The sequence below is a fragment of the Protopterus annectens genome, chromosome 15.part0 (assembly GCF_019279795.1).
Source record: "Protopterus annectens isolate FY-2018-M chromosome 15.part0, PAN1.0, whole genome shotgun sequence".
Classification (NCBI taxonomy): domain Eukaryota; kingdom Metazoa; phylum Chordata; order Ceratodontiformes; family Protopteridae; genus Protopterus; species Protopterus annectens.
The window spans coordinates 408,412,327-408,438,648 of record NC_056749.1 but is presented as its reverse complement, the minus strand read 5'-3'; the positions used below and the strand labels follow the sequence as shown (position 1 = coordinate 408,438,648).

The following is a 26,322-nucleotide window of genomic DNA, read 5'->3' as shown; positions in this document are numbered from 1 at the left end:
AAAGTTTTTGGACACAGTACTTTTGCAACTATTAGCTACATGTAATGGATGGAGGAGAAGCTACAACTATAGACTGAAGTGAAGTATGCACTGCTTCAATATAAATAATTACACCCAACAAATTGTTTAGAAAACTATATTCAGGACTTCCAAAATGGCTGAACATTGAGTAACAGCTTAATTCTCTTTCTCCCAGTCTGAAAACAGAAACTTAGCAGAGAAAGCCAGTGGACCTAAACTTCTATGTAAATTTCATTAACTAACTAGTAAGTGCACTACCTGGATGTCAGGAAAAAAGAAATATAAAGGACCTGGTGGAAAAACAGCTGCAAAAGGTGAGTAAGAACATAGACTGGGAGAAGTACTTCAGTTGTTCATCAAAACGCAGTGCAAGTTCCAGACATGACTTCCAGTAACCTAGAGGAAAGTATAAAGCAGCTGCACAGAGAACTGATTAAAATAAACAAAATACTGATGGAGTAGATCAACACAAATACTAAGAAATCAAGAACTCGGCCAGGCACACTGGACCTATATCAACACAAACAATAAAAAGCTGGAAAAATGGAAGCAGCTTGAAACAGATATTCAGATAAGGTGACAGAAAGTACAGTTGTGTACACTTACCATAAATGTAGATACTTGAGTGAATTCACTGTTGCAGTCATCACATTTCAGTTATCCCTGCCAGGGTAGTCCTCGGCCAGCCCGAATACCAGATGCTTAGTATTTCTGCGTCGGTTGCTGTCACTTCAGGACTGATGTCAGGTCATCAATAGTATAAAGTAAGGCAGCTGATGCCACTACATCAGTTTTTCTTGCCCTAACCTGTCAGGAGCCCCCATGTAGAAGCCAGGTTCTGGTGGAAGAACCTCACCAGTAGAAAGTAAATACCAATATGTCCCTTGTACTGAAAGAGAAGAAAAAAGGGGGATGGAGGGAGGGAAACCAGGACTGCAACAGTGAATGCACTCAAACTTCTACATTTATGGTAAGTGTACACAATTGTACTATGTTCTTCGTGTTTCACTGTTGCAGTCATCACATTTGGGTTGATTCCCAAAGCTGAGGAAATGGGTGGAGGCAGTCAAGGAAACTAGGGGCTGGTTAGGATGCCCTGCAAGACTGCAGAGGCAAACCCTGCCCTGGATTTGGAGAAGAGAGGCAGGTGGTAATGTTTGGAAAAAGTGTGATCAGATGTCCAGGTGGCAGCCTTCAGGATGTCCCTGGTGGGGACTCCTCTGAGGAAAGCTGCAGAGGTGGAGGCTGCTCTGGTGGAGTGAGTCCTGACCCCCTTGGGGGGAGGCTTTTCATGTTGTTTGTAGCAGAAATGGATGCTGTGTGCTATCCATTTGGAAATTGTTTGTATGGAGAAGGCTTTACCTTCTGCCCCTGAAGCACAGCTAACCAGCAATTGATCACACTTTCTGAAGGATTCAGTCCAAGTCTAGATAAAATCTGAGCTGTCTGTACACATCTAGAGTGTGCAGGATCCTTTCCCCCTTGTTCTGGGGATTACGAAAAAAGGTGGGCAAATGAATAGATTGGTAGAGAGCTACACTGGACACTACCTTGGGCATGAAAGATGGGTTAGTTCTGAGGGATACCCTGGTCTGCATGGAAGATGATGAAGGGTTCCCACAGCCATGAGTGCTTGTAGCTCGGAGACTCTGCTGGCTGAAGTGATGGCCAGAAGGAAAGCGGTCTTCCAGGAGAGAAATTTTAGCTCTGCAGAAGAAGCTGGTTCAAAGGCGGGGGGGGGGGGGGGGGCTGAGTTTTTCCAACACAAAGTTAAGGTCCCAAGCTGGGGTTGGTGCTCTTCTGGGTGGCCTCAAGTTGCTAGACCCTCTTAGGAACTGTTTGAAAAAGGGTTGTGAGAAAAGGGGCTGCTCAGTGGGCAGATGAGCAGAGATAGCAGAGGCATGAATTTTAATAGAGGAAAAAGAGAGGCCACTGTGTAGTAGGTCAGCTAAGTAATCCAGGATGAGAGGGAGGGAGGGCTTTGCCATATGGGCTCCCTTAGCCTGAATTCAGGTGCAGAATCTTTTCCATTTGTCAGCATAAGACTTTCTAGTGCTAGGGCGTCTGGCCTTATGTATAACATCTAGAACCTGTTTACTAAGGTTGGCAGATTGATCGGGGGTTAGTGAATAATGTAAGCTGCCAAATTGAGTGTCTGCAATTGTGGATGCATGAATTCCCCTTCCCTCTGAGTCAGGAGGTTTGGAATCTGAGGAAGATGCCATGGTGGCAGTGGGGACGGACTGCGCAGCAAGGGGTACCAGAACTGGCGAGGCCAGTCTGGAGCTACAAGAATTGTCCTTGGTTTTTCCTCCTTTATTTTGAGCAGTACCCTGGGGATGAGAGGTAGTGGAGGAAAAGCATAGACCAATAGACTGACCCAGGGGAAGGACAGGGGATCCACTTTCCAAGCCATGCAGTGATGCTCCCTGGTGCAGAATTTGCTGAGTTGATGGTTGGTGTGGGAGGCAAATAGTTCGACCTTCGGGGTGCCACATTTCTGAGTTATTAGGGTGAAGGTTATTCTGTTGAGCTGCCACTCGTATGGGTCCAGAAGACTTCTACTTAATTGGTCTGCCAGAGAGCTGAGAGAACCTAGTAGGAATTGTGCTAAGAGGTGGATTTGCATGACAGAGGCTGTGTGCCAAATGGTCATGGCCAGCCTGCATACAGGGTAGGAGCAAGTCCCTCCCTGCTTATTGATATACCATATTACAGTGGTGCTGTCTGTTTTGATCGGGAGAGAAGGGGCTTGAAAGCCATCAAGGCATGGACAGCCATCATCTCTTTTTGGTTGATGTGCAGAGGGATTTGCTGTGGGCTCCATTGGCCCTGTATGCATCTGCCGTCCACGTGTGCACCCCAGACATAGTCTGATGCATCTGTGGTGAGGGCCTGGGTGGCAGGGGGTGGTGAGAAAGGTAGTCCCTTGTTGTGGGAGCATGCTGTTGCCCACCAAGAAAATCTTTTCTGAGGCAAGGAATTATAGGTATAAGAGTCTCCAGGTCTTGAGAGTGTTGACACCAAAGGCTTTTTAGGCAACACTGAAGTTTCCTCATACGCAGTCTGGCATATGGAATGAGTAGTATGCAAGATGCTATGAACCCCAGAGCTTGCAGGATCTTCCTTGCAGATATAGCTGGAGTCTGGTGGCTAGTTGAGAGAAGTAGGCTGTCAGGAAATTTTGCTTTTCTGGTGTAAGGAATGCCATCTGGGATGCTGTGTCCAGGCTTGCTCCCAGGAATATAATCCTTTGGGTGGGCACCTGTTTGGATTTCTTTTCCTTGACTGTGTACCCTAGGGAAGTTAGTAGGGACTTTACAAAGGCCAGGTGCTTGAGCAGCTTTTCCTGGCTGTCTGCCTGAATTAGGCAGTCGCCTAAGCATGGGTAAATCTGGATATTCCTTTGTCTGCAAAAGGCAATAGCCGGAAACAGAGATTTTGTGAAAACACTGGGAGCAGTAGATAAGCCAGCACAGAGAACTGAAAGTGCTGAGAAACTGCCCTGAAACAGAGATATTTCCTGCATGATTACCTGATAGGAATATGGAGGTAGGCCTCTCTTAGAGCTAGAGTGGTTAGCCAAGCATCCTTGGAGAGCATGGGTAGCAGTTGCTGGAGGGTGAGCATTTTGAGTTTTGGGATCATCAGGAAGGTGTTTAGAATGGATAGATGGAGGATGGGGTGCCAGTCTTTTCTGGGTACCAGAAAAAGTTTGGAGTAGAAACCTTGGCCTCTCTGTTCTGCAGGAACGTGCTCTACTGCCCTCATAGAGAGCAGGGAAAGGACTTGCTTTTGAGCCTCGGCCCACTGGTTTGGAGGTAGATCTGGGAATCCTTTTGGGGTAGGAAAGTACAGTTTTGTACCTACCATAAATGTAGATGTCCGATAGGTATGCATCTGCAGTCATCACATATGGGTTGTCCTGCCTCAGGCAGCCCTTCGGTCGGCCGGACTCCAAAGTCTGGGTCCGGCGTCGGCTGATGTCGCCCTTTCCCCGATGTCAGAGCGCCTGGGGTATAAAAGTGTCAGCCGACGCCATCTTCCTCAGTGTTTCTTGCCCCAGATGCCATGTGCCCTCAAAGGAAGGCTAAATTTGGAGAAATGCAATAAATTCCAAACATGCACAGAAATATATAAATATATATATATATATCTATATATAAAACAAATACACCATAATAGATAACACCAGCTAGCTATGAGAGGGAAAAAGTACCCAATAAATACCAAAGAGGGGAAGGAGGGAGGGTAAACCTGACTGCAGATGTATACCTATCGGACATCTACATTTATGGTAGGTACAAAACTGTACTATGTCCTTCAAGGATGCATCTGCTGTCATCACTTATGGGTAGAATACCATAGCCAATCTGGGGGTGGAAGATCTATGTAAAGGATGGTGTAGCTAAAATGCCCTGCAGGACTGCCGTAGCAAAGCCTGCTCTGGATCTGGAATATAAAGGTAAATTGTAATGCTTGGAAAATGTATGCACGGAACAGCTTCTTAAATGTCCTTGGTAGCCACCCCTCTGAAGAAGGCTGTGGAGGTGGCTGTGGCTCTGGTGGAATGAGGTCTAATGTTAGCTGGCACAGTTTTTCCATGAAAGGAATAACAAAAACAAATGCAATTCCCTATCCATTTTGAAATTGTCTGTTTGGAAATTGCTTTTCCTTGTGCACCAGCAGCATATGCTACCAACAGCTGGTCAGTTTTTCTGTAGCTTTTAGTTCTGTCCAAGTAGTAGCATAAATGTGTATGTGTCCAGGGTGTGCAGAAGTTTCTCCCCTTTGTTTTGTGGATTTGGAAAGAAGGTAGGCAGGTGAATAGCTTGGTTTAATGAGACCCTGGATATCACCTTTGGCATAAATGAAGGATTGGTTCTCAATGAGACTCTGTCCTGATGAAAAATAAGAAATGGCTGTACTGCCATGAGGGCCTGTAACTCAGATACTCTTCTTGCTGAGGTTATGGCCAGAAGGAAGGCGGTCTTCCAGGAAAGCAACTGTAGTTCTGCAGATGCTGCTGGTTCAAAGGGAGGCAGAGTTAGTTTTTCCAACACGAAGTTAAGGTCCCAAGTAGGCACTGGAGGTTTCCTTGGAGGATTGATGTTTTTAATTCCTCTTAGAAACTGTCTTAGGAGAGGATGAGAAAAGACAGGTGGATCAGTATTGTACTCTGCTGAAATTGCTGAAGCATGAATTTTAATGGAAGAGTAAGACAGGCCATTGTGGAGCATTTCTGCCAAGTATTCCAGGATATGTGCCATGTTCATCAATGTTGCATCTAGGCCCTTTGTGGTGCTCCAAGTGTGAAATCTCTTCCATTTTGCTGAATATGCCTTTCTTGTGGAAGGCCGGCGAGCTTCCATGATGATATCCTTCACTCTCTTGGATAGCTTATCCTGAGGAGGAGTCAAGGTATTTTCCAGGCTGTTAGTTGCAAGGTTTGCAGGTTGGAATGCAGAGTTTTGTAATTGTGCTGTGTCAGAAGAAGTGGCCATTGAGGAAGAGGCCATGGTTTCGTGCGTGACATGCTCTTTAACAGTGGGTACCAGTGCTGTCTTGGCCAGTCCGGAGCTATCAGAATCACTTTTGGCTGCTCTGTCCTGATCTTCAGTAAGACCTTGGCCATTAATGGAAGAGGTGGAAATGCATACACTGTTAGAGTCCTCCAGCTGAAAGATAGGGAGTCCACTTTCCATGCTTGTGGGTGGTATGTCCTTGAGCAGAATTTCTTCAGCTGATGATTGTGGGGAGAGGCAAAAAGATCTATGTCTGGCCTTCCCCATGATTGTGTTATCTGTAGGAAGATGTCTGGGTGCAGCATCCATTCGTGTGCATCCATGATATTTCTGCTTAAGCTGTCCGCCAGTATATTGTCTTTTCCTGGCACAAACTGGGATTGCAGGCCTATATTGAGTTTCAAGGAAAGTTCCCATAGATTCATTGCCAGTCTGCAAAGAGGGTAGGAATGGGTGCCTCCTTGCTTGTTTATGTACCACATAACTGTGGTGTTGTCTGTCCTTATTAGCAGGTGGCCTTGATGCAGAAAGAGTTTGAAGGCCTCGATTGCATGTATCACTGCCAGCATTTCCTTTTGGTTTATGTGCATGCGTAGCTCCCTTTGTGACCATAGTCCTTGAATACATCTGCCCTCCATGTGTGCTCCCCAACCGAGGTCTGAAGCGTCCGATGTAATGGTTTGGCTGGCTATTGGCTTGCTGAAGGGTAGACCCCTGTTTGACTGGCTTGCCTGAGCCCACCACAAAAATTCCTTTTGGAGGCATGGAATGAGTGGGATCAAAGTTTCTAAGCAGTGACTGTGCTGAGTCCATAAACTCCTTAGGTACCATTGTAGTTTCCTCATATGCAGCCTTGCTTGTGGAATCAGAAGAATGCAAGATGCCATGTAACCCAGGGCCTGCAGGATTATCCTTGCAGTCAGCTGAGATTGTCTTGTCAGATTCTTGAAGTAATAATTGTCTTTGTTTTTCTTCTGTGAGAAAAGCCATTTGGGTGGTTGTGTCTATAAACGCACCCAGAAAAGTTATCCTTTGGGATGGAACAAGTCTTGATTTGTGAATGTTGACTGTATATCCCAAGGCCTGCAGTAGGTGGATGGCATAATTCAAATCCTTTACCAAAGTTTGTTGGCTGTCCGCTTGTATAAGGCAGTCGTCCAGATATGGGTATATTTGAATCCCCTGAAGTCTGCAGTGTGCAATTACTGATGCCAGGCATTTCGTGAATACTCTGGGCGCAGTAGATAAGCCAAAGGGCAATGCTGAAAATTGATAATGCTCTGAACCTGCAAGAAATCTGAGGTGTCTTCTGCAACTTTGTCTGATAGGGACATGCAGGTATGCCTCCTTGAGGTCTAGAGTCACCAGCCAAGACCCCTTGCCCAGCATGGGAAGGAGTTGCTGTAGAGTCAGCATTTCGAATTTTGGCACAATGAGATAAGTATTCAGTGTGGACAAGTCGAGAATAGGCCCCCATTGATTTTCTTTTCTTGGAACAAGGAATAGTCTGGAATAAAATCCTTGGCCTTGTTCTGAAAGAGGAACCTTCTCTATAGCTTTCATTTGCATTAAGTTGGAGATTTGTTTCAAAGCCTCTGCCCTTTGATTTGGTGGCAGGTCTGGCATGCTTTTTCTTTTTGGCAATGTGTGAAAATGGAACCTGTATCCTCTGTCTATTATTTGCAGTGTCCATTTGTCTCTTGTAATACTGTGCCAATTTTCTGAGAATAAAGAAAGCTTTCCGCCCAAAGGTACTTCTAATTGAGCCCTGGTTGGCGGAGTCAAAGCAAAGTCATTGAGTCTGTCCTTGTGCAGCAGTTGTAGGTCCTGCACTACCTCTCTGGTTGGGAGGCTGCCATTGATGTCCTCTGTAGGAGCCTCTAGCTTGTCCTCTACCTCTGGCACGCCTGTTCTTGCCTCTCTGAAATCTTTCTGTGTCCGGAAAGGACCAATTCTTGGTAGGCCAATTTCTGCTGAATCTTGGTGGTTGGATTTGTAGAAAATCTTTGACTGTTTGTACAGATTTTGCCTTTTCCTCAAATTTCTTTAAGACCTCCTGAGCAGTGGAGCCAAATAACTTTTGCTTTTCCAGTGGAGCATCCAGAAGCTTAGCTTTAACATGATCTGGCAGAGATTGTTCCTTCAGCCAAGCATGCCTACGTATGACTGCACCTGTCATAGCTGACCTACATGAAGCTTCCAATGCATCATAACCACACTGTAAGAAATGGCTGCTAACCTGCTGGGAGTTATGTACCAGATCCTGAAGTGATTTGCGATCTAGGGGTTCAGGTGAAGACAGTTTCTTATGCAATTCATCTAACAAATACTCTTGGTACTGTATCATATGAAATTGACAATTTAATGCCCTCATAGAAAGAGTAGCAGAAGTATACACTTTTTTACCCCATCTCTCTAAAGCCCTGGACTCCCTTTCAGAGGGGAGTGGATTTTTAGTAGTGGCACCTGCAACCCATTTAGGGCCCTGGGAAATAGTTTCTGGATCAGCAGAGTGGGCCTTGTAAAGAAAATGATGCGAGTCCGGGACCCTGTAGTACCTATCGGGCTTGACAGGGGCCGGAGGAAGAGTGTCAGGGGTTATGCTAGACTCAGAGTACACATCATCAATGACATTCAAAACAGGAGGAATAGCCAAAGGTCTATGCTGAGGTAAATGCAGAAAAGTTCTTAATCTTTTCCTGGAATCAGAGAATTCCTGGCCCTGCCATTTGAAATGCTCTCTCATAGTGTGAAGGGTCTCCCCGAAGGACAGTTCTTCAGGAGGGGAGGCCGAGGGGATTGATTCCTCTGCATCAGAATCCTCGTAGGCCGAAAAAGCCTCCTCCTGATAGTCCGAGAGAGCAGAGCCATCAGAGGCCTCCTCTGAGGAGTGGGGATTAAAGGGCTCAAACCTGGGCCTTTTGTCTAGAGGAGGTTGAGAGCCCCTAATCAAGGAAATAAGGTCCTCTGCTAAGGTTAAAATCTGTGAACTTGTAGAGGGTCCCTGAGGAGTAACCCTGGGAGGCATAGCTTTTGCATGTTTAGCAGCTTTAGCCCTGGTGAATGCCTTTATGGACATGGATGCAGGAGGCCTAGCTGCACCACGTGCTGGTGTAGTTTTGTCTAGAGGAATGGTGTCGGAAGTTTCCAAGACGCCAGTTTCTGAAGGAAATTCAATAACTGACTCAGCAGGGGCCTCCGGGGCCGGGGTTGTCGGTTGAGCGGTTTCGGGGGTCGGAAGTACCAAGGACTCGGTTTCAGCCAAGACCGAGACACTCACAGTAGGCCTGGCCGTGGTTTCAGCCAAAACCGCGGCCCACGTGTGTCAGTCCTTGTCCTTCCGTTTCTTTATTAAATGTGAAGTCGGAGTCTCCGACGGCATATTGTATGAAAAACTAGCCCCAAAAAATTCCTCTGCAAACTCCGCCCGACGTCCAAGAGTGCGTCAGTTGAAGGAAGCACAGGCTGAACAGGCCGAGACGTCGTGGTCTGGGCCTAGGCAGGGGAGGCAGTAAGAGTGGAAATCCTTATGAGGTATTTGTTTCCCACAAGTTAAGCAATTATTAACTTTATCTGACATCGGCTGAGGCAAGAAAGAGTCCCCAACGGGGTACTTAGCTTTTGAAGTCTTCGGTAGCTGAATTACAGGAGCTGGCCGACTGGCACTTGCGAACTGCTTCTGCTTCAGGCACCATGCGGCAAGAAAGACTGAGGAAGATGGCGTCGGCTGAAGCTTTTATACCCCAGGCGCTCTGACGTCGGGGAAAGGGCGACATCAGCAGACGCCGGACCCAGACTTTGGAATCCGGCCGACCGAAGGGCTGCCTGAGGCAGGACAACCCATATGTGATGACTGCAGATGCATCCTTGAAGGACATGGGTGTGGAAAGAAAATTTGTATCCCTGGGACACTATGTTGAGAACCCAGTGGTTGTTTGTAATGGTGGCCCAGGTGCTTGCATGAAAGGAGAGTTTTCCTCATGGGGTAAGTGAAGGTGGGCAGAGGGAGGGGGTGGGAGAGGTGAGTCATTGTGAGTTCTTACCATAAGGGGGTGGCTTAGAACCCCGTGGTTTTGAAGTGGAGGTAGTCCACTGCTTAGATCTCTGCATTCCCTGTGGCTGCTGTCTGGGGGAGTCTGGGCTGAACTGGCTTAGTGGGAGCAGGAAAGGACCAGTGCTTGGTGGTACAATGCCTGCTGAACCTGGGTGGCTGGACCTGTAAGAAATCCTTAACTGTCTGCATAGATTTTGCTTTTTCTTCCATCTTTTTTAATACCTCTTCTGCCTTGGTGCCAAATAAGTTGTCTTTGTGCAAAGGGGCATCCAAAAATTTAAATTTGACATGGTCTGGCAAGGGCCGTTCCTTATGCCATGCATGCCTTCTAATGACAGATCCAGTGACTGCTGCCCTGCAAGAAGCTTCTAGGGCTTCAAAACCACAGTGCAAGGTGTGTTTAGTTACTTGACTTCCAGAATACATTAACTCTTGTAACTCTCTAGATTCTGTACAAGCAGGAAAGGAAGACATTTTTTGTTTAGAGTGTTCCAGGGTATGTTGCTGAAATTTTAGCATATGGAACTGACAATTTAGTGCCTGATAGCAAGAGTAGCTGAGGTGTACACTTTTTACCCCATCTGTCTAGTGCTCGGGAATCCCTATCTGAGGGGGTGAGATTCTTAGCAGAGGTTGCTTTAATCCCTTTAGGCCCTTGAGAAATTACCTCAGGGTCAGCAGTAGAATTTTTAAAAAGGAATCTGTGTGAGCCAGCGACTCTATAGTACCTGTGGTTTTCTGGGTTCAGGAGGGAGGGTGTCAGGAGTCCAGCTGGATTCCAGGAAAACATCCTCCACAATGTCCAGGACTGGGGGGATGGTCAAGGGTCTGTGCTGTGGAAAATCTAAGAATTCCCCGAGTCCCTTTTTAGACTGAGGGTAGTCCTGACTCTCCCATTGGAAATGCTCCCTTAAGGTATGGTTTCCCCAAAGGAAAAATCTTCTGGGGGAGAGGTGGAAGGTATGGAATCCTCTGCATCAGAATCTTCATAAGTAGAGAGGGGTTGCATGTCTTCATATTCAGATGCCTCAGTCTCATCTGACTCTCGTTCAGACAAAACTACGGGGGACAGATCTCTCTTCCTTTTTGGAGGGGGTAGCTTGGCTTCCCCTGAGCGGCATAAGGTTTCCCACCATTTTAAGCATTTGAGACTGAGGCAAGGAAGCAGGTGTCTGAGATTGGGTTGTCGGTTTCTTGGGTGTGGGTCATACCCTGGGCCTAAGAAACTCGGCAGTTTTTGAAAGAACAGACTATGTCGGTTTGTGTCGAGAATCAGTAGTGTGAAGGACCTCCTCGGAAGCCGGTGCCTGCTCAGCAGCTCCGGATCTATCCAAGGTAGAGACGACTGCAGGATCCTTAGTCAAAGAAGAGTTTTGTGGCATACCAGACTCCGAAAGGGTCTCGGTGGCAGCCTTAGAATCCACAGAATTGGGCATCAGGGGCTGTGAAAGCACCTGAGGACCATAGAACTGACGACTAACGTAAGGGAAGTGTTGTCGGTAGGTTTGGACCTGTGCGGTCTGTTACTGTCTATCTTCACATTTTTTTGTAAGATCTGCTATCGGATGGCTTACCGAAGCCATACTGGAGTTAGAGGACTGTAAGCGAAAATATCTAGCTACAATAAGGGCCAGCTGACGGATAGTTCTGGCATTGAACAAAGCACAGAAGCGACAGCGGGGAACGTCGTGGTCTGGGCCTAAACAAGTGATGAAGTAAGAATTAAAGTCTCGGTGTGGTACTTGCTTTCCACAGGCGAGACAATTATTAACTTTTTCTGACATCAGTTAGTACAAGAAAAAAGGATCCCCAACGGGGTACTTAGCTTTAGAAGACTTCAGCTTCAAATCGGTAGACAAAACTCAGGTAGCGGTCGACCGGCACTCGTGCGAACTGCTTCTGCATCGGGCTCCACAGAAAGAAAGACTGGTGTAATGGTGTCATCTGCCTTACTTTATACTACTGACAACCTTACGTCAGTCCTGAAGTGACAGCAACCGACGCAGAAATATTAAGTCTCTGGTATATAGGCCAGCAGAGGGCTACCCTGGCAGGAATAACCCAAATGTGATGACTGCAACAGTGAAACATGAAGAACATCTGCAAAACTCAGAGGATGAAATGAAGATAAGGCTGTCTAAATATGACGAGACTGCACAAGAAGATATGTTAGAAAAAATAGCAGAATTACAGGAGAGAGCATATAGGGAAAACCTGAGATTTTTTGCTGTACCTGAGAAGCTGGAAGGAACAGACTATTAATTTTATGAAAGCACAAATAAGCAACTGGACCGGAATTCCACAACAGAAATTGCTTACTGAAAGGACACAGTGTGTATGCTCTAAATCTGGTTACTAGGAAGCAACCTAGATTTTTAATAGTAAAGCTGCAGTCTTATCGGCAGGAGGAGTTGATTCTGACAAAACTGTAGCAAAAGGAGAAGGTACTAAAACTGGGAGACAGGAGTGTTTGTGGAGAATGACTACCCACTGTACACCAGGCAGAAGAGGAATATATATATACATATATATATATATATATATATATATATATATATATATATATATATATATATATTTAATTATTTCAGGAATGTTGAGAAGCAGGCATGAGATTTAAACGGCTGCACTCAGCCATCTTCAAAATATTTTTCCCTGAAGGGAAAAACTAATTTCTTGAAGTACATGCTAAGGAAGAAATAAAAAAGTTTGTCCAAAACACGGTATGCTATGAAACAGGAGGTTCTGCTTCACGTCGTCCTGGTGGTAAGGACTACAGAGACTGATCCCATGAAATCCCTTCCATTGTTTCACTGGAAAATGCCAGAGAGAAGGAAGAAAACATAAGAGTCAACTAGAAGAATCAAGAATATGCTGAAAATTAAATGGAGACAAGATTCAGCAGATGGTGATAAACAGGAATAAAGCTAGTAACTTGGAAATTGACAAATGTGGGGTGATAAAGCAAATAATTATATTTGTGAAACATGACAGAACAAGAAAATCTGAAAATCTTGGACTTTGTTAAACTTTTAGGGGACTTTAAAGCATATGCCCTGCTTCATTGTTGTTAATGTTCCGAGAATAAAATCAGTAACTTGGAAACTGACAAATGTGGGATTACAAAACAATTATAATTGCGAAACATGGCAGAAAGTACAGTTGTGTACACTTACCATAAATGTAGATGTTAGAGTGTATTCAAAGCAACAGTCCTAACCATTGGGTTACCCATTGCTGTGGTAGCCCTCAGTCGGTCCACTAGAGTCAAGGTTTTAGGTCAGCTGCTGTCGCTTGCTGGGTGATGTCAGATCGTCTGAGCTATAAAAGAGAGGAGGTGATGCCATTACCTCAGTTTTTCTTGCCTTAACCAACCAAAGAAGTTTAATGTTAACAATTGTTAGTAGTCCTGGGGTCAGAGACCCCCATAGAAATGCGTCTCTCTGTAAGGAAAGAAGATATCAGGGGGAAGTAGGGAGGGAAAGCATGACTCGAACATCTACATTTATGGTAAGTGTACACAACTGTACTATGTTCTTTGTGTTTCACTGCTGCAGTCCTAACCATTGGGAAGATTCCCAAAGCTGAGGAGAAGGGTGGAAGGTTAACAGAAACTTGAGATTGGGTGAGCATGCCCTGCAGAATAGCAGAGGCAAACCTAGCCCTAGCTATTGAGAATAGGTTCAGATGGCAATGTTTGGAGAAGGTGTGGACTGAAGTGTGGGAGCTTCCAGGATATCCTTGGCGGTTACCCCTCTAAGGAATTGCTGTGGAAGTAGAGGTTGCCTAGTGGAATGGGTTCTGATGATCCTAGGGAGTGGTTTTCCATGCAAAGAGTAGCAAACTTGGATGCAGTGTGCTATCCATTTGGAAATGTTCCGTTTGGATATTGGTTTCCCCTGTGCCCATGTTTTCAAGCTGACCAAGAGCTGGTCAGTTTTCCTGAATGTCTTTGTACAATCCAGATAAAATCTGAGTTGCCTGTGCACATCCAAAGAATGCAGTATCCTTTCCCCCTTGTTCTGAGGGTTAGGGAAGAAGGTGGGCAGGTGGATGGCCTGGTTAAGGGTAACATCCGAAACCACCTTTGGCAGGAAGGAGGGACTGGTTTTCAGGGAGAACCTGTCTGCATGGAAGATGATAAATGGCTCAATGGCCATTAAGACTTGAATCTCTGACACTCTCCTGGCTGATGTAATAGCCAGGAGAAAGGCAGTCCTCCAAGAGAGGTACTTTAGTAATGAGGATGCTGCAGGCTCGAAGGGAGGCAGAGTAAGTTTTTCTAAAACATAGTGCAGGTTTCAGACTTGGGTGGGCTGTCTTCTGGGAGGCCTGATATTAGAGGCACCTCTAAGGAATTGTTTGATAAGAGGGTGTGAGAACAATGGCTCTTCTGTATCAAAGTGTTCTGAGATAGCAGAAGCATGGATCTTTATGGAGGAGAAGGAGAGACCCTTATTAAGAAGCTCAGCAAGATAATCTAGAAAGTACAGTTGTGTACACTTACCATAAATGTAGATGTTAGAGTGTATTCACTGTTGCAGTCATTACATTTGGTTTATCTGCTTGCAGTAGCCCTCAGTTGGCCTGATTAACAAAGTCTTGGATCCTGCGTCGGTTGCTGTCCCTTCTTCCATGACGTCAGGTCGTCAGGATTATAAAACATGCAGCCGACGCCATTACATCAGTTTTACTTGCCCCAGAAGTCAGGTGCCCCCCTAATGGGAAGCAATCAAATCTATAAATACAAGGCTATACCTCCAACAAAAAAAACAAATACACCAAAAAGCTTTTAGAGCATAGTAAGTGAGAGTAGAGGTATAGGCAAAAAAAAGAAAGGGGGCTGGAGGGCGGGTAACCAGGACTGCAACAGTGAACACACTCTAACATCTACATTTATGGTAAGTGTACCCAACTGCACTATGTCCTTCATGTTTCACTGTTGCAGTCATTACATTTGGGTAGATTCCCAAAGCTAACGTTGGGAGGAGGAATTTAAATAGAATTAGGACCAGCTATAAGGCCCTGCAAGACTGCAGTGGCAAAACCAGCTCTGGATTTAGAGAACATTGGCAAATGATAATGCTTGGTGAAAGTATGTACAGAACTCCAGGTAGCAGCTTCTAGGATGTCCCTAGTAGGGACACCCCTGAGAAAGGCTGTAGAGGTAGATGCAGCCTGGTTGAATGGGGTCTGATGCCCTATGAGATAGGCTTTCCATGGTGCTTACAGCAGAAATGAATGCAGTGGCCTATCCATTTTGAAATGGTTTGTTTTGAAATAGCTTTTCCCTCTGTCCCTGCAGCAAATGCCACCAGCAGTTGTTCAGATTTCCTTTGAGGTTTAGTCCTGTCCAAGTAGAATCTAAGCTGTCTGTACACATCTAAAGAGTTCAGTATTCGTTCCCCTTTGTTCTGTGAGTTAGGAAAGAAGACAGTCAAATGAATGGACTGATTAAGAGCCACACTGGATACCACATTGGGCATTGAAGGAGGGATTGGTTCTGAAAGATGATGAAAGGTCACACTGCCATAAGGGCCTGTAATTCAGATACCCTTCTTGCAAAAGTGATTGCTAAAAGGAAAGCTGCTTTCCGGGAAAGAAATTTTAAATCTGCAGTAGCAGCTGGCTCGAAAGGAAGAAGAGTGAGTTTCTCCAAGACAAAGTTAAGATCACAGGCTGGAGTTGGAGCTCTCCTGGGTGGCCTTAAATTTTAGGCCCCTCTGAGGAACTGCTTGAGCAGTGGGTGAGAGAAGAGGGGAGGCTCTGTGCTGTAATGAGCTGAAATGGCTGAGGCATGAATTTTGATGGAGGAAAAAGTCAAGCCCTTATGAAGCATCTCAGTCAAATATTGTAGAATCTGAGGTAAATTGGGCACTGCTGCGTTCATTCTTTGAGATTGGTTCCAGGCACAGAATCTTTTCCATTTTGCAGCATAAGATTTTCTAGTACTAGGCCTCCTTGCCTCTAAAATTAAATCCATCACTGATTTACTGAGGGATGGTAAAGGAGAGATTAGGTAATTAGCCAGGCTGCTAGGTTCAGGGTTTGCAGCTGAGGGTGCAGAACCTGGATCACCTGCTGAGACAACAGAGAAGGAGTCTGAGGCAGGTGCCATGGAGCCAAGCATGACACACTGCGCAAGAGTGGGTACCACTGTTAGCGAGGCCAGTCTGGTGCAATTAAAATTGTCCTTGGCTTGTCCTGTTTGATCTTTAGTAGTACCTTGGAGAGTAGAGGCAGAGGAGGAAAGGCATAAACTGATAGGTTTTTCCAGATGAAGGATAGAGCATCCACTTTCCAAGCTAGCTTGTGGGGAATCCTTGTGCAAAATTTGTCCAGTTGATGGTTCTGGGGGGAGGCAAACAGGTCTATATCTAGGCTCCTTCATTTGCTGGTCAACATGTTGAAAATCCTTGGTTCCAGTTTTCATTTGTGTGGGTCCATGAGGTGTTTGCTTAGTCCGTCTGCCAGTGTATTTAGTTTTCCTGGCAGGAATTGAGCTTGTAGATTCACTTGGTAGCTCAAGGCTGTGTTGCGCAATGCCATGGCTAGTCTGCAGAGGGGGTAAGAATGTGTACCCCCCCTGCTTGTTGATGTACCACGACAGTGGTGTTGTCCGTCTTTACCATTAGTTGTCCTGGAAGAATGTGGTCCTTGAAGGCTGTCAGAGCATTCTGTACAGCTAACATTTCCTTTTGTTTTATGTGCAGGTGCATTTGACTTTGGTTCCATTTGCCCTGAATGCACTTCCCTGACAGATGAACCCCCCATGCATAGTCTGATGCATCTGTTGTGAAGATTTGGGTGGCAGGGGGTAATGTGAATGGTAGTCCCCTGTTTTGGTGGCAGGCCTCTGCCCACCAAAGGAACTCTGGGCGTAGGTAAGGTATGATAGGAATCCTTGCTTCTAGATCCTGTGAATGCTGACACCACAGGCTTTTGAGATACCACTGTAGTGTCCTCATATGCAGTCTTGCATATGGAATTAGAAGAATGCAGGAGGCCATGAACTCCAAGGCTTGCAGTATTTGCCTTGCAGATAGCTGGGTTTTTGTGGCCACTTGTTTGAATTAAGTTGTCAAATGAATCTGTTTCTCTGGCATGAGGAAAGCCATCTGGGAAGTTGTATTCAAGCTTGCTCCCAGGAATATAATTTGTTGACAGGGTATCAGGTGGGATTTTTGTTTATGGTGAACCCCAGACAAGTCAGTACCCTTTGAACAAAGGCCAGATGATTCAAAAGAATGTCCTTTCTTTCTGCCTGAATTAGACACTCATCCAGGTATGGGTATATTTGAATATTTCTTTGCTTGCAAAATGCAATGACTGGAGCTAGGCACTTTGTGAATACCCTGAGCACAGTAGATAAGCCAAAGGGCAGTACAGGGAACTGCTTTGAAGCGTAGGTATCTTCTGCAAGACTCCCCGATAGGGATGTGCAGGTATGCTTCTTTTAAGTCTAGTGTTGCCAACCATGTATCCTTGCTTAGCACAGGAAGTGGCTGGTGAAGAGTCAGCATTTTGAATTTTGGAATCACAAGAAAGGTGTTCAGAATAGAAAGGTCCAGGATAGGATGCCATGTATTGCCTTTTTTGGGTACCAGGAAAAGTCTTGAATAGAAACATTGTCTCTTTTCCTCTTCTGGTACCAACTGAATAGCCCCCATGTTTAAGAGAGAGAGTACTTGATTTTGGGCCTCTGCCCACTGATTTGGGGTAGATCTGGCCACCCGCTTGGTGATGGTAACGTACGGAAATGAAATCTGTATCCTTGGGACACTATATTTAAAACCCATTTGTCCTGGGTAATGAGTTCCCAGTTTTTGGCCTGCAGACCAATCTTTCCCCCTAAAGCAGCATTCAGTTGGGAAGTGCTTGGAAGTTTTAAAATCAAGTCACTGAGACAGTTTTCCATAGGGGGGAGTCCTACTACTCCCAGGTTTGGGTGCGGAAACCCCCCACTGCCTAGTCTTGTGTGTCCCTTGGGACTGAAACCTGGGGTTTCTGCTGTCTGGGTTTGGCTTGAGAAGACCTGGAAGGGGCTGGAAAGGACCACTTTTTAGAGGGCCAGTGCCTACTAAATCTAGGAGGCTGAACTTGTAAGAAATCTTTAACAGTTTGCATAGATTTAGCTTTATCTTCCATCTTTTTAAGAACTTCCTCAGCCTTGTTGCCAAACAGGCGGTCCTGATTTAAGGGAGCGTCCAACAATTTAGCTTTAACATGATCAGGCAACCTTTGCTCCTTAAGCCAAGCATGCCTTCTGAGCACAGACCCAGTAAAAGCAGCCCTGCAAGAGTCCTCTAATGAATCAAATCCACATTGCAAAGTATGTTTTCCAACCTGTTCACCAGAATGCATTAAATCCTGTGATTCTTTATTTTCAGCACAGTCAGGAATTAACATCATTTTCTGTTTAAGCAATCCAATAACATGTTGTTGATACTTTAACAAATGAAACTGGCAGTTTAAAGCCCTAATGGTCAAGGATGCAGAAGTGTAAACTTTCTTAGCCCATCTATCCAGCGCTCTGGAGTCTCTATCAGTGGGGGTAGGACTTTTAGCAGTAGGAGCCTTAATGCCCTTGGGTCCCTGTGAAATAGTCTCTGGATCCGCAATAGGATTTTTAAAAAGGATCTTGTGAGAATCAGGAAAGTACAGTTTTGTACCTACCATAAATGTAGACGTCCGATAGGTATGCATCTGCAGTCCTGACATATGGGTTGTCCTGCCTCAGGCAGCCCTTCGATCGGCCGGATTCCAAAGTCTGGGTCCGGCGTCGGCTGATGTCGCCCTTTCCCCGACGTCAGAGCGCCTGGGGTATAAAAACATCAGCCGATGCCATCTTCCTCAGTGTTTCTTGCCCCAGATGCCAGGTGCCCTCTAAGGAAGGCTAAATTTTGAAAAATAGAGAAAAGATTCCAGACAAGTACAACAGCATAAAAACAAATACACCATAAAAGATTACCCCAGGTAGCTAAAATGAGGGGTAGAAACTCAAAAGTATACCACAGAGGGGGTAGGTGGGAGGGAAAACCTGACTGCAGTTGCATACCTATCGGACATCTACATTTATGGTAGGTACAAAACTGTACTATGTCCTTCAAGGATGCAACTGCAGTCCTGACATATGGGTTGAATACCATAGCCAACCTGGGGGTGGTAGGCACTAAGACAAAGATGGTGTAGCTAAAATGCCCTGCAGGACTGCAGAGGCAAACCCTGCTCTGGACCTGGAGTATAAAGGCAGGTTGTAATGTTTGGAAAATGTATGCACGGAGCTCCATGTAGCAGCTTCTAAAATGTCCTTTGTTGCCACTCCTCTTAAAAAAGCTGTGGAGGTGGCTGTAGCTCTGGTGGAATGTGGCCTGATGTCAGCTGGCACAGTTTTTCCATGAAAAGAGTAGCAGAATCGAATGCAATTTCCAATCCATTTAGAAATTGTCTGTTTGGAAATTGCTTTTCCCTGCAATCCAGCAGCGAAAGCTACAAAAGGCTGGTCAGATTTTCTGAAAGACTTTGTTCTGTCCAAGTAGTAGTGCAACTGTCTGTGTATGTCCAAGGTGTGCAGAAGTCTCTCTCCTTTATTTTGAGGATTGGGAAAGAAGGTAGGCAGGTGAATAGCTTGATTCAGGGACACCCTGGATACCACCTTTGGCATGAATGACGGATTGGTTCTCAAAGAAACTCTGTCCTGGTGAAAAATGAGAAATGGTTGTATTGCCATAAGGGCCTGTAGCTCAGAGACTCTTCTTGCTGAGGTTACTGCCAGAAGGAAGGCTGTCTTCCAAGACAGAAATTGCAACTGTGAAGATGCTGCTGGTTCAAAGGGAGGAAGAGTTAATTTTTCCAGCATGAAGTTGAGGTCCCATGCAGGCACTGGTGGTTTCCTTGGAGGGTTGATGTTCTTTATACCTCTTAGAAACTGTCTTAGCAATGGGTGAGAAAATACAGGCGGATCAGTGTTATATTTGGCAGATATTGCTGAAGCATGTATTTTTAAGGAAGAATATGAAAGGCCATTGTGGAGCATTTCAGCCAAGTATTCCAGGATCTGTGGAATGCTCATCACTGATGGGTCTTGACCCTTTTTGCTGTTCCAAATAAGAAATCTCTTCCATTTTGCTGAGTATGTTTTTCTAGTGGAAGGTCTGCGCGCCTCCAGGATGATATCTTTTACCCTTTTGGAAAGTGTATCCTGTGTAATAGTCATGGAATCTTCCAAGCTGTCAGCTTCAATGTTTTCAAGTTGGGGTGTAGTGTCCTGTAATTGTGCTGTGTCAGAAGAAGTGGCCATTGAGGAAGGAGCCATGGATTGGTGTGTGTCAAGCTCCGTAGCAGTGGGTACCAGTGTTGTCTTGGCCAGTCTGGAGCTATCAGTATGACTTTTGGTTGCTCTGTCTTGATCTTTAGTAACACCTTGGTCATCAAAGGAAGACGTGGGAAGGCATATAGTGTTAGAGAGTTCCAACTGAAGGAGAGAGCATCCACCTTCCATGTTTGAGGATGGTATGTCCTTGTGCAAAACTTTTTCAGATGGTGATTGAAGTGGGAGGCAAAAAGATCTATATCCGGCCCTCCCCATGCTTGAGCTATTTGTACGAAAATGTCTGGATGCAACATCCATTCATGTGGATCCATGATGTTTCTGCTTAGGCTGTCCACCAGAACATTGTCCTTCCCTGGTACAAACTGGGATTGTAGCTCTATTTTCAGTTGTAGGGAAATATCCCAGAGATTCATTGCCAGTCTGCAAAGAGGGTAGGAATGGGTACCTCCTTGCTTGTTTATGTACCACATAACTGTGGTATTGTCTGTCTTAATTAGTAGATAGCCCTGATGCATGAACTTTTCGAAGGCCTTGATTGCATGTATCACTGCCAGCATTTCTTTTTGGTTGATATGCAGGTGCTTTTCTTTTTGTGTCCATTGTCCTTGAATGCATCTGCCCTCCATGTGCGTCCCCCATCCATGGTCTGAGGCGTCTGTTATGGTTTGACTTGTATGAGGCTTGCTGAAAGGCAGACCTTTGTTTATTTGGCTTGCTTGAGCCCACCACAGAAATTCCTTTTGAAGGCATGGAATGAGTGGGATCAATGTTTCCAGGCTGTGGCTGTGCTGAGACCATAGACTTTTTAGATACCATTGTAGTTTTCTCATATGCAGCCTTGCATGTGGAATCAGAAGAATGCAAGATGCCATGAAACCCAGGGCCTGCAGGATTTTCCTTGCAGTCATCTGGGTGTCGTTACAATCTTCTGAAGTATTCTGGTAATTGTTGTTTTTCTTTTGTCAGAAACGCCATCTGGGTGTTTGTGTCCAGTGTGGCACCCAGGAAAGGTATTTGTTGGGATGGTACGAGACTTGATTTCTGAATATTGACTGTGTATCCCAAGGCCTGCAGTAGGTGAATGACATAGTCCAAGTTTAACAAGGCTTGTTGGCTGTCCGCTTGTATAAGGCAGTCGTCCAGGTAAGGGTATATTTGTATCCCCTGAAGTCTGCAATGTGCAATTACTGATGCCAGGCATTTCGTGAACACTCTGGGTGCAGTAGATAAGCCAAAGGGCAATGCTGAGAATTGATAATGCTCTGAGCCTGCAAGAAATCTGAGGTATCTTCTGCAACTTTGTCTGATTGGGACATGCAGGTATGCCTCCTTGAGGTCCAGAGTTACCAGCCAAGACCCCTTGCCCAGCATGGGAAGGAGTTGCTGTAAAGTCAGCATTTTGAATTTTGGCACAATAAGGTAAGTATTCAGTGCGGACAAGTCCAGAATGGGTCTCCATTGGTTTTCTTTTCTTGGAACAAGGAACAGTCTTGAATAAAATCCTTGTCCTTGTTCTGCAGAAGGAACCTTTTCTATTGCTCTTATTTGAAGTAGGTTTGTTATTTGTTTGAGTGCCTCTGCCCTTTGATTTGGTGGCAGGTTTGGCCTGCCATGTCTTATTGGCAGTGTATGAAAATGGAATCTGTATCCTTTGTCCAGTATCCATTTGTCCTTTGTAATATTGTGCCAATTTTGTGAGAATAAAGATAATTTTCCACCCAAAGGTGCTTCTAATTGAGCCCTGGATGGCGGAGTCAAAGTCAAGTCATTAAGATTGTCCTGGCGGAGCAGTGGAAGGTCCCTGCCCCACCTCTCTGGTTCGGAGGCTGCCATTGACGTCCTCTGTAGGAGCCTCGAGTTTGCCCTCTACCTCTGCCACGTCTGTTTTTGCCTCTTTGAAATTTGTCTGTGTCAGGAAAGGACCAATGCTTAGAAGGCCAATTACTGCTGAATCTTGGAGGCTGTACCTGGAGGAAATCTTTGACTGTTTGCACTGATTTTGCCTTTTCCTCTATTTTCTTTAAAACCTCTTGTGCAGTAGCACCAAACAGCTTATGTTTCTCTAGTGGTGCATCCAAAAGCTTAATTTTCACATGGTCTGGCAATGTTTGTTCTTTTAACCAAGCATGTCTGCGTATGACCGCACCTGTCATTGCTGCTCTACATGAAGCTTCCAATGCATCATATCCACACTGAAGGAAATGGCTGCTAACCTGCTTAGTATTATGAACCAATTCCTGTAACCCCTTTCTATCTAATGGTTCAGGGGAAGCCAGTTTCTTTTGCAAGTCATCCAACATGTATTCCTGATACTGAATCATATGAAATTGACAACTTAATGCTCGCATAGAAAGGGTGGAAGATGTATATACTTTCTTGCCCCACCTTTCTAAAGCCCTAGAATCTCTTTCCGAAGGGAGTGGGTTCTTAGCAGTAGTGGAGGAAACCCCTTTAGGCCCCTGAGAAATAGTTTCAGGGTCAGCAGTATGGCCCTTGAACAGAAACTGATGTGTGTCTGGGACCCTGTAGTACCTGTCTGGCTTGACAGGAGCAGGGGGGAGGGAGTCAGCGGAGACACTAGATTCTAAGTACACATCATCTAAAACATTTAAAACTGGAGGAATAGCTAAGGGTCTATGCTGAGGTAACTTTAAAAATTCCCTTAACTTTTTCCTAGAATTAGAGTATTCTTGGCCTTGCCATTTGAAGTGTTCCCTCATGGAGTGAAGCGTTTCCCCAAAGGAAAACTCCTCAGGAGGAGAAGCAGAGGGAATAGATTCCTCCGCATCAGAATCCTCATAGGCCGGGAAGGCCTCCTCCTGGTTGTCTGAATGTGCAGAGTCACCTGAGGCCTCATCGGAGGACTGGGAGTCTACCTGCTCAACCCTAGGCCTCTTGTCAGAAGGCGGCTGAGAGCCTCTATCTGGATGAGGCTGTGAACCCCTAATTAAAGAAATAAGGTCCTCAGCTAGACTTAAAATTTGAGAACCTGAAGTGGATCCCAGAGAAACAGATCTTGGAGGGAGAGACTTAGCCTGCTTGGCAGCCTTAGCACGTGTGTAGGCCTTAATGAACATAGACATTGGAGGCCTGGAAGCCCCACGTGCTGGAGTAGTCTTATCCAATGGAATGGTGTCAGAAATATCCTGGGCTACGGTCTCAGAGGGGAGAACAGAAACCGGCATCGAGCTGGCCTCCGGTACCGAAGTAACCGGTGGAGCGGTGTCATCGGTCTGTAGCGGTTGCGAAACCGGCTCAGAAGAGACCAAGACACTCGCGGTAGGCCTAAGCGTGGTGTCGGCCGAGACCGCGGGTGTCTGTCCTTATCCTTCCGTTTTTTAGGTAAATGTGCTGTCGGAAGCTCCGACGGCATGATATAACAGAAATCTTCCCCAAAATAATCCTGTGCAAACTCTGACCGACGCCTAAGAGTGCATTTATTGAAAGAGGCACAAGCTGCACAGGCCGAGACGTTGTGTTCTGGGCCTAGGCAGGGTAGGCAGTGTGGGAATCCTTATGAGTGGGAATCCTTATGAGGTATTTGTTTCCCACAAGTTAAACAATTATTAACTTTTTCACTTTTATCTGACATCGGCTGAGGCAAGAAAAGGTCCCCAACGGGGTACTTAGCTTTTTTGAAGACTTCAGTAGCTGAAAACACAGGAGCTGGTCGACCGGCACTTGCGAACTGCTTCTGCTTCGGGCGCCACGCGGCAAGAAAGACTGGGGAAGATGGCGTCGGACGTTTTTATACCCCAGGCGCTCTGACGTCGGGGAAAGGGCGACATCAGCCGACGCCGGACCCAGACTTTGGAATCCAGCTGACCGAAGGGTTGCCTGAGGCAGGACAACCCATATGTCAGGACTGCAGTTGCATCCTTGAAGGACATCCCTGTAATATCTGTCAGGTTTTCTGGGAGCAGAAGGCAAAGAATCAGGGGCCAAACTAGATTCTGAAAAGGCATCAACAATGTCTAGTACAGGAGGTAAAGTTAAAGGCCTATGCTGAGGCAGGAGTAAGAAATCCCTAAGCCTCTTTTTTGAATCAGAAAAATCCTGGCTTTCCCAGTGAAAATGCTCCCTAAAGAGTACGTAAGGTCACACCAAAAGAAAAATCGTCTGGAGGGGAAGCAGAGGGAATAGAGTCCTCTGCATCAGAATCCTCATAAGTAGATAAGGGCAAATCCAGATCATCAGAAGAATCAGAAAAATCGGAATCCTGTTCAGAAGATTCATAAACAACTTCAGTCCTAGGTCTCAGGAGGTTGGCTTCCCCGATTAGAGTTACAAGATCTTCAGCCATTCTTATCATTTGTTTTTAGGCATAGAGGCCTGAGCATGTGGCCTGAGCGTCAGTTTCTTAGGCATGGTTCGAGATTTTGGCCTAAATGAAGAAGGAGGCATCGGTTTAATATGCTAGTCCATAGACCTGAATACACCCTCAGAAGCCGGTGCCTGCACAGCGGCTCCAGACCCATCCAAAGTAGAGACATCCGCAGGTTTCACAGTTGAAGTATCTCGTGGCATACCTGACTCCGAATGGGTCTCAGTAGAGGCCTGCGAGTCAGAAGTAGCGGGTATCAGGGGCTGCGAAAGCACCTCACTGAGTACCGGCGGACTGGTGACTGCCTTAGGAAAAGCTTCATCTGCAGCTTTGGACCTCGGCGGCCTATCTCTGTCTTTATCTTTGCATTTTTTTGGAATCCCGGTAGTCAGATGGCTAACCGATGAGATTTCTGGATAATTAAACCGAGAACCGAAATATTTAGAAGCAAAAATATACAGGTGACAGATAGTGCGCTGATTAAATAAATTGCAAAACCGACAGCAAGGTACATCGTGGTCAGGGCCTAGGCAAGGAATACAGTATGAATTAAAATCTTTGTGAGGTATTTGCTTTCCACAAGTAATGCAATTATTAACTTTTACTGACATCGGTAAGGGGCAAGAAAAAGTTTCCCCAATGGGGTACTTTGCTTTAGTTGAGGACTTCGGTTCTGAAACTCGAAAATGAAAATTTCAGGAGTCGGACGACCAGCACTTGCAAACTGCTTCTGCTTCGGCCACCACACTGCAAGAAAGACTAATGTAATGGCATCTGCTGCATGTTTTATACCCCTGACGACCTGACGTCATGGAAGAAGGGACAGCAACTGACACAGGACCCAAGACTTTGTTAATCAGGCTGACTGAGGGCTACCTGCAAGCAGATAACCCAAATGTAATGACTGCAACAGTGAAACACGAAGAAAGTACAGTTTTGTACCTACCATAAATGTAGATGTCCGATAGGAATGCATCTGCAGTCCTTCGGTCGGCCGGATTCCAAAGTCTGGGTCTGGCCTCGGCTGGTGTCGCACTTCACCCGACGTCATAGCTGCAGTTATTCGGGTATAAAGGCATCAGCCGATGCCATTTTCCTCAGTGTTTCTTGCCCCAGATGCCAGGTGCCCTCTTGGAAGGCTAAATTTGGATAAATGCCAATGATTCCAAATAGTAGAGAGCAAACACAAAAAATAAGCATGTATGTACATATATACAAACAAATACACCATAATAGATTCCCCCAGCTAGCTATAAGATGGGCAAATACCCTAGGAGCACCACAGAGGGGAAGGCGGGTGGGTAATCCTGACTGCAGATGCATTCCTATCGGACATCTACATTTATGGTAGGTACAAAACTGTACTATGTCCTTCAAGGATGCATCTGCAGTCCTTACAAATGGGTAGAATACCATAGCCAAACTGGGGGAGGTGGAAAAATAAAGTTATGGTGTAGTTAGGATCCCTTGCAAAACAGCAGTGGCAAAACCTGCTCGGGATCTAGAGTATAAAGGTAAATTATAATGCTTGGCAAATGTATGCACGGAGCTCCAAGTGGCAGCCTCTAAAATGTCCTTGGTAGCCACTCCTTGTAAGAAGGCTGTGGTAGTGGCTGTAGCCCTTGTAGAGTGAGGCCTGATGTTCTCTGGAGTTTTCTTTCCATGGTAGGAGTAACAAAATCTAATGCAATTTCCTATCCACTTGGAGATTGTCTGTTTTGAAATTGCTTTTCCTTCCCTTCCTGTTGCATATGCTACCAGTAGCTGGTCGGTTTTTCTATTGCCCTTGGTCCTGTCCAGGTAGTAGCGTAATTGTCTATGTACATCCAAGGTATGCAGCAGTCTTTCTCCCCTGTTCTGTGGGTTGGGGAAGAATGTAGGTAGGTGGATAGCCTGATTCAAAGAAACTCTGGAGACCACCTTAGGCATAAAGGAAGGATTTGTTCTCATGGACACTCTGTCTTGATGGAAGATCAGGAAGGGTTGTACTGCCATTAATGCCTGAAGTTCAGATACCCTTCTTGCTGAAGTGATTGCCAGCAGGAAGGCAGTCTTCCATGATATG

General features: G+C 45.6%; 1 protein-coding gene across 1 annotated transcript in view; it reads right to left on the bottom strand.

The window, feature by feature from the left end:
* BRWD3 (bromodomain and WD repeat domain containing 3) overlaps positions 1-26,322 on the bottom strand; it is a 1,896,258-nt gene that overhangs the window by 5,686 nt on the left and 1,864,250 nt on the right. The window lies entirely within an intron of this gene.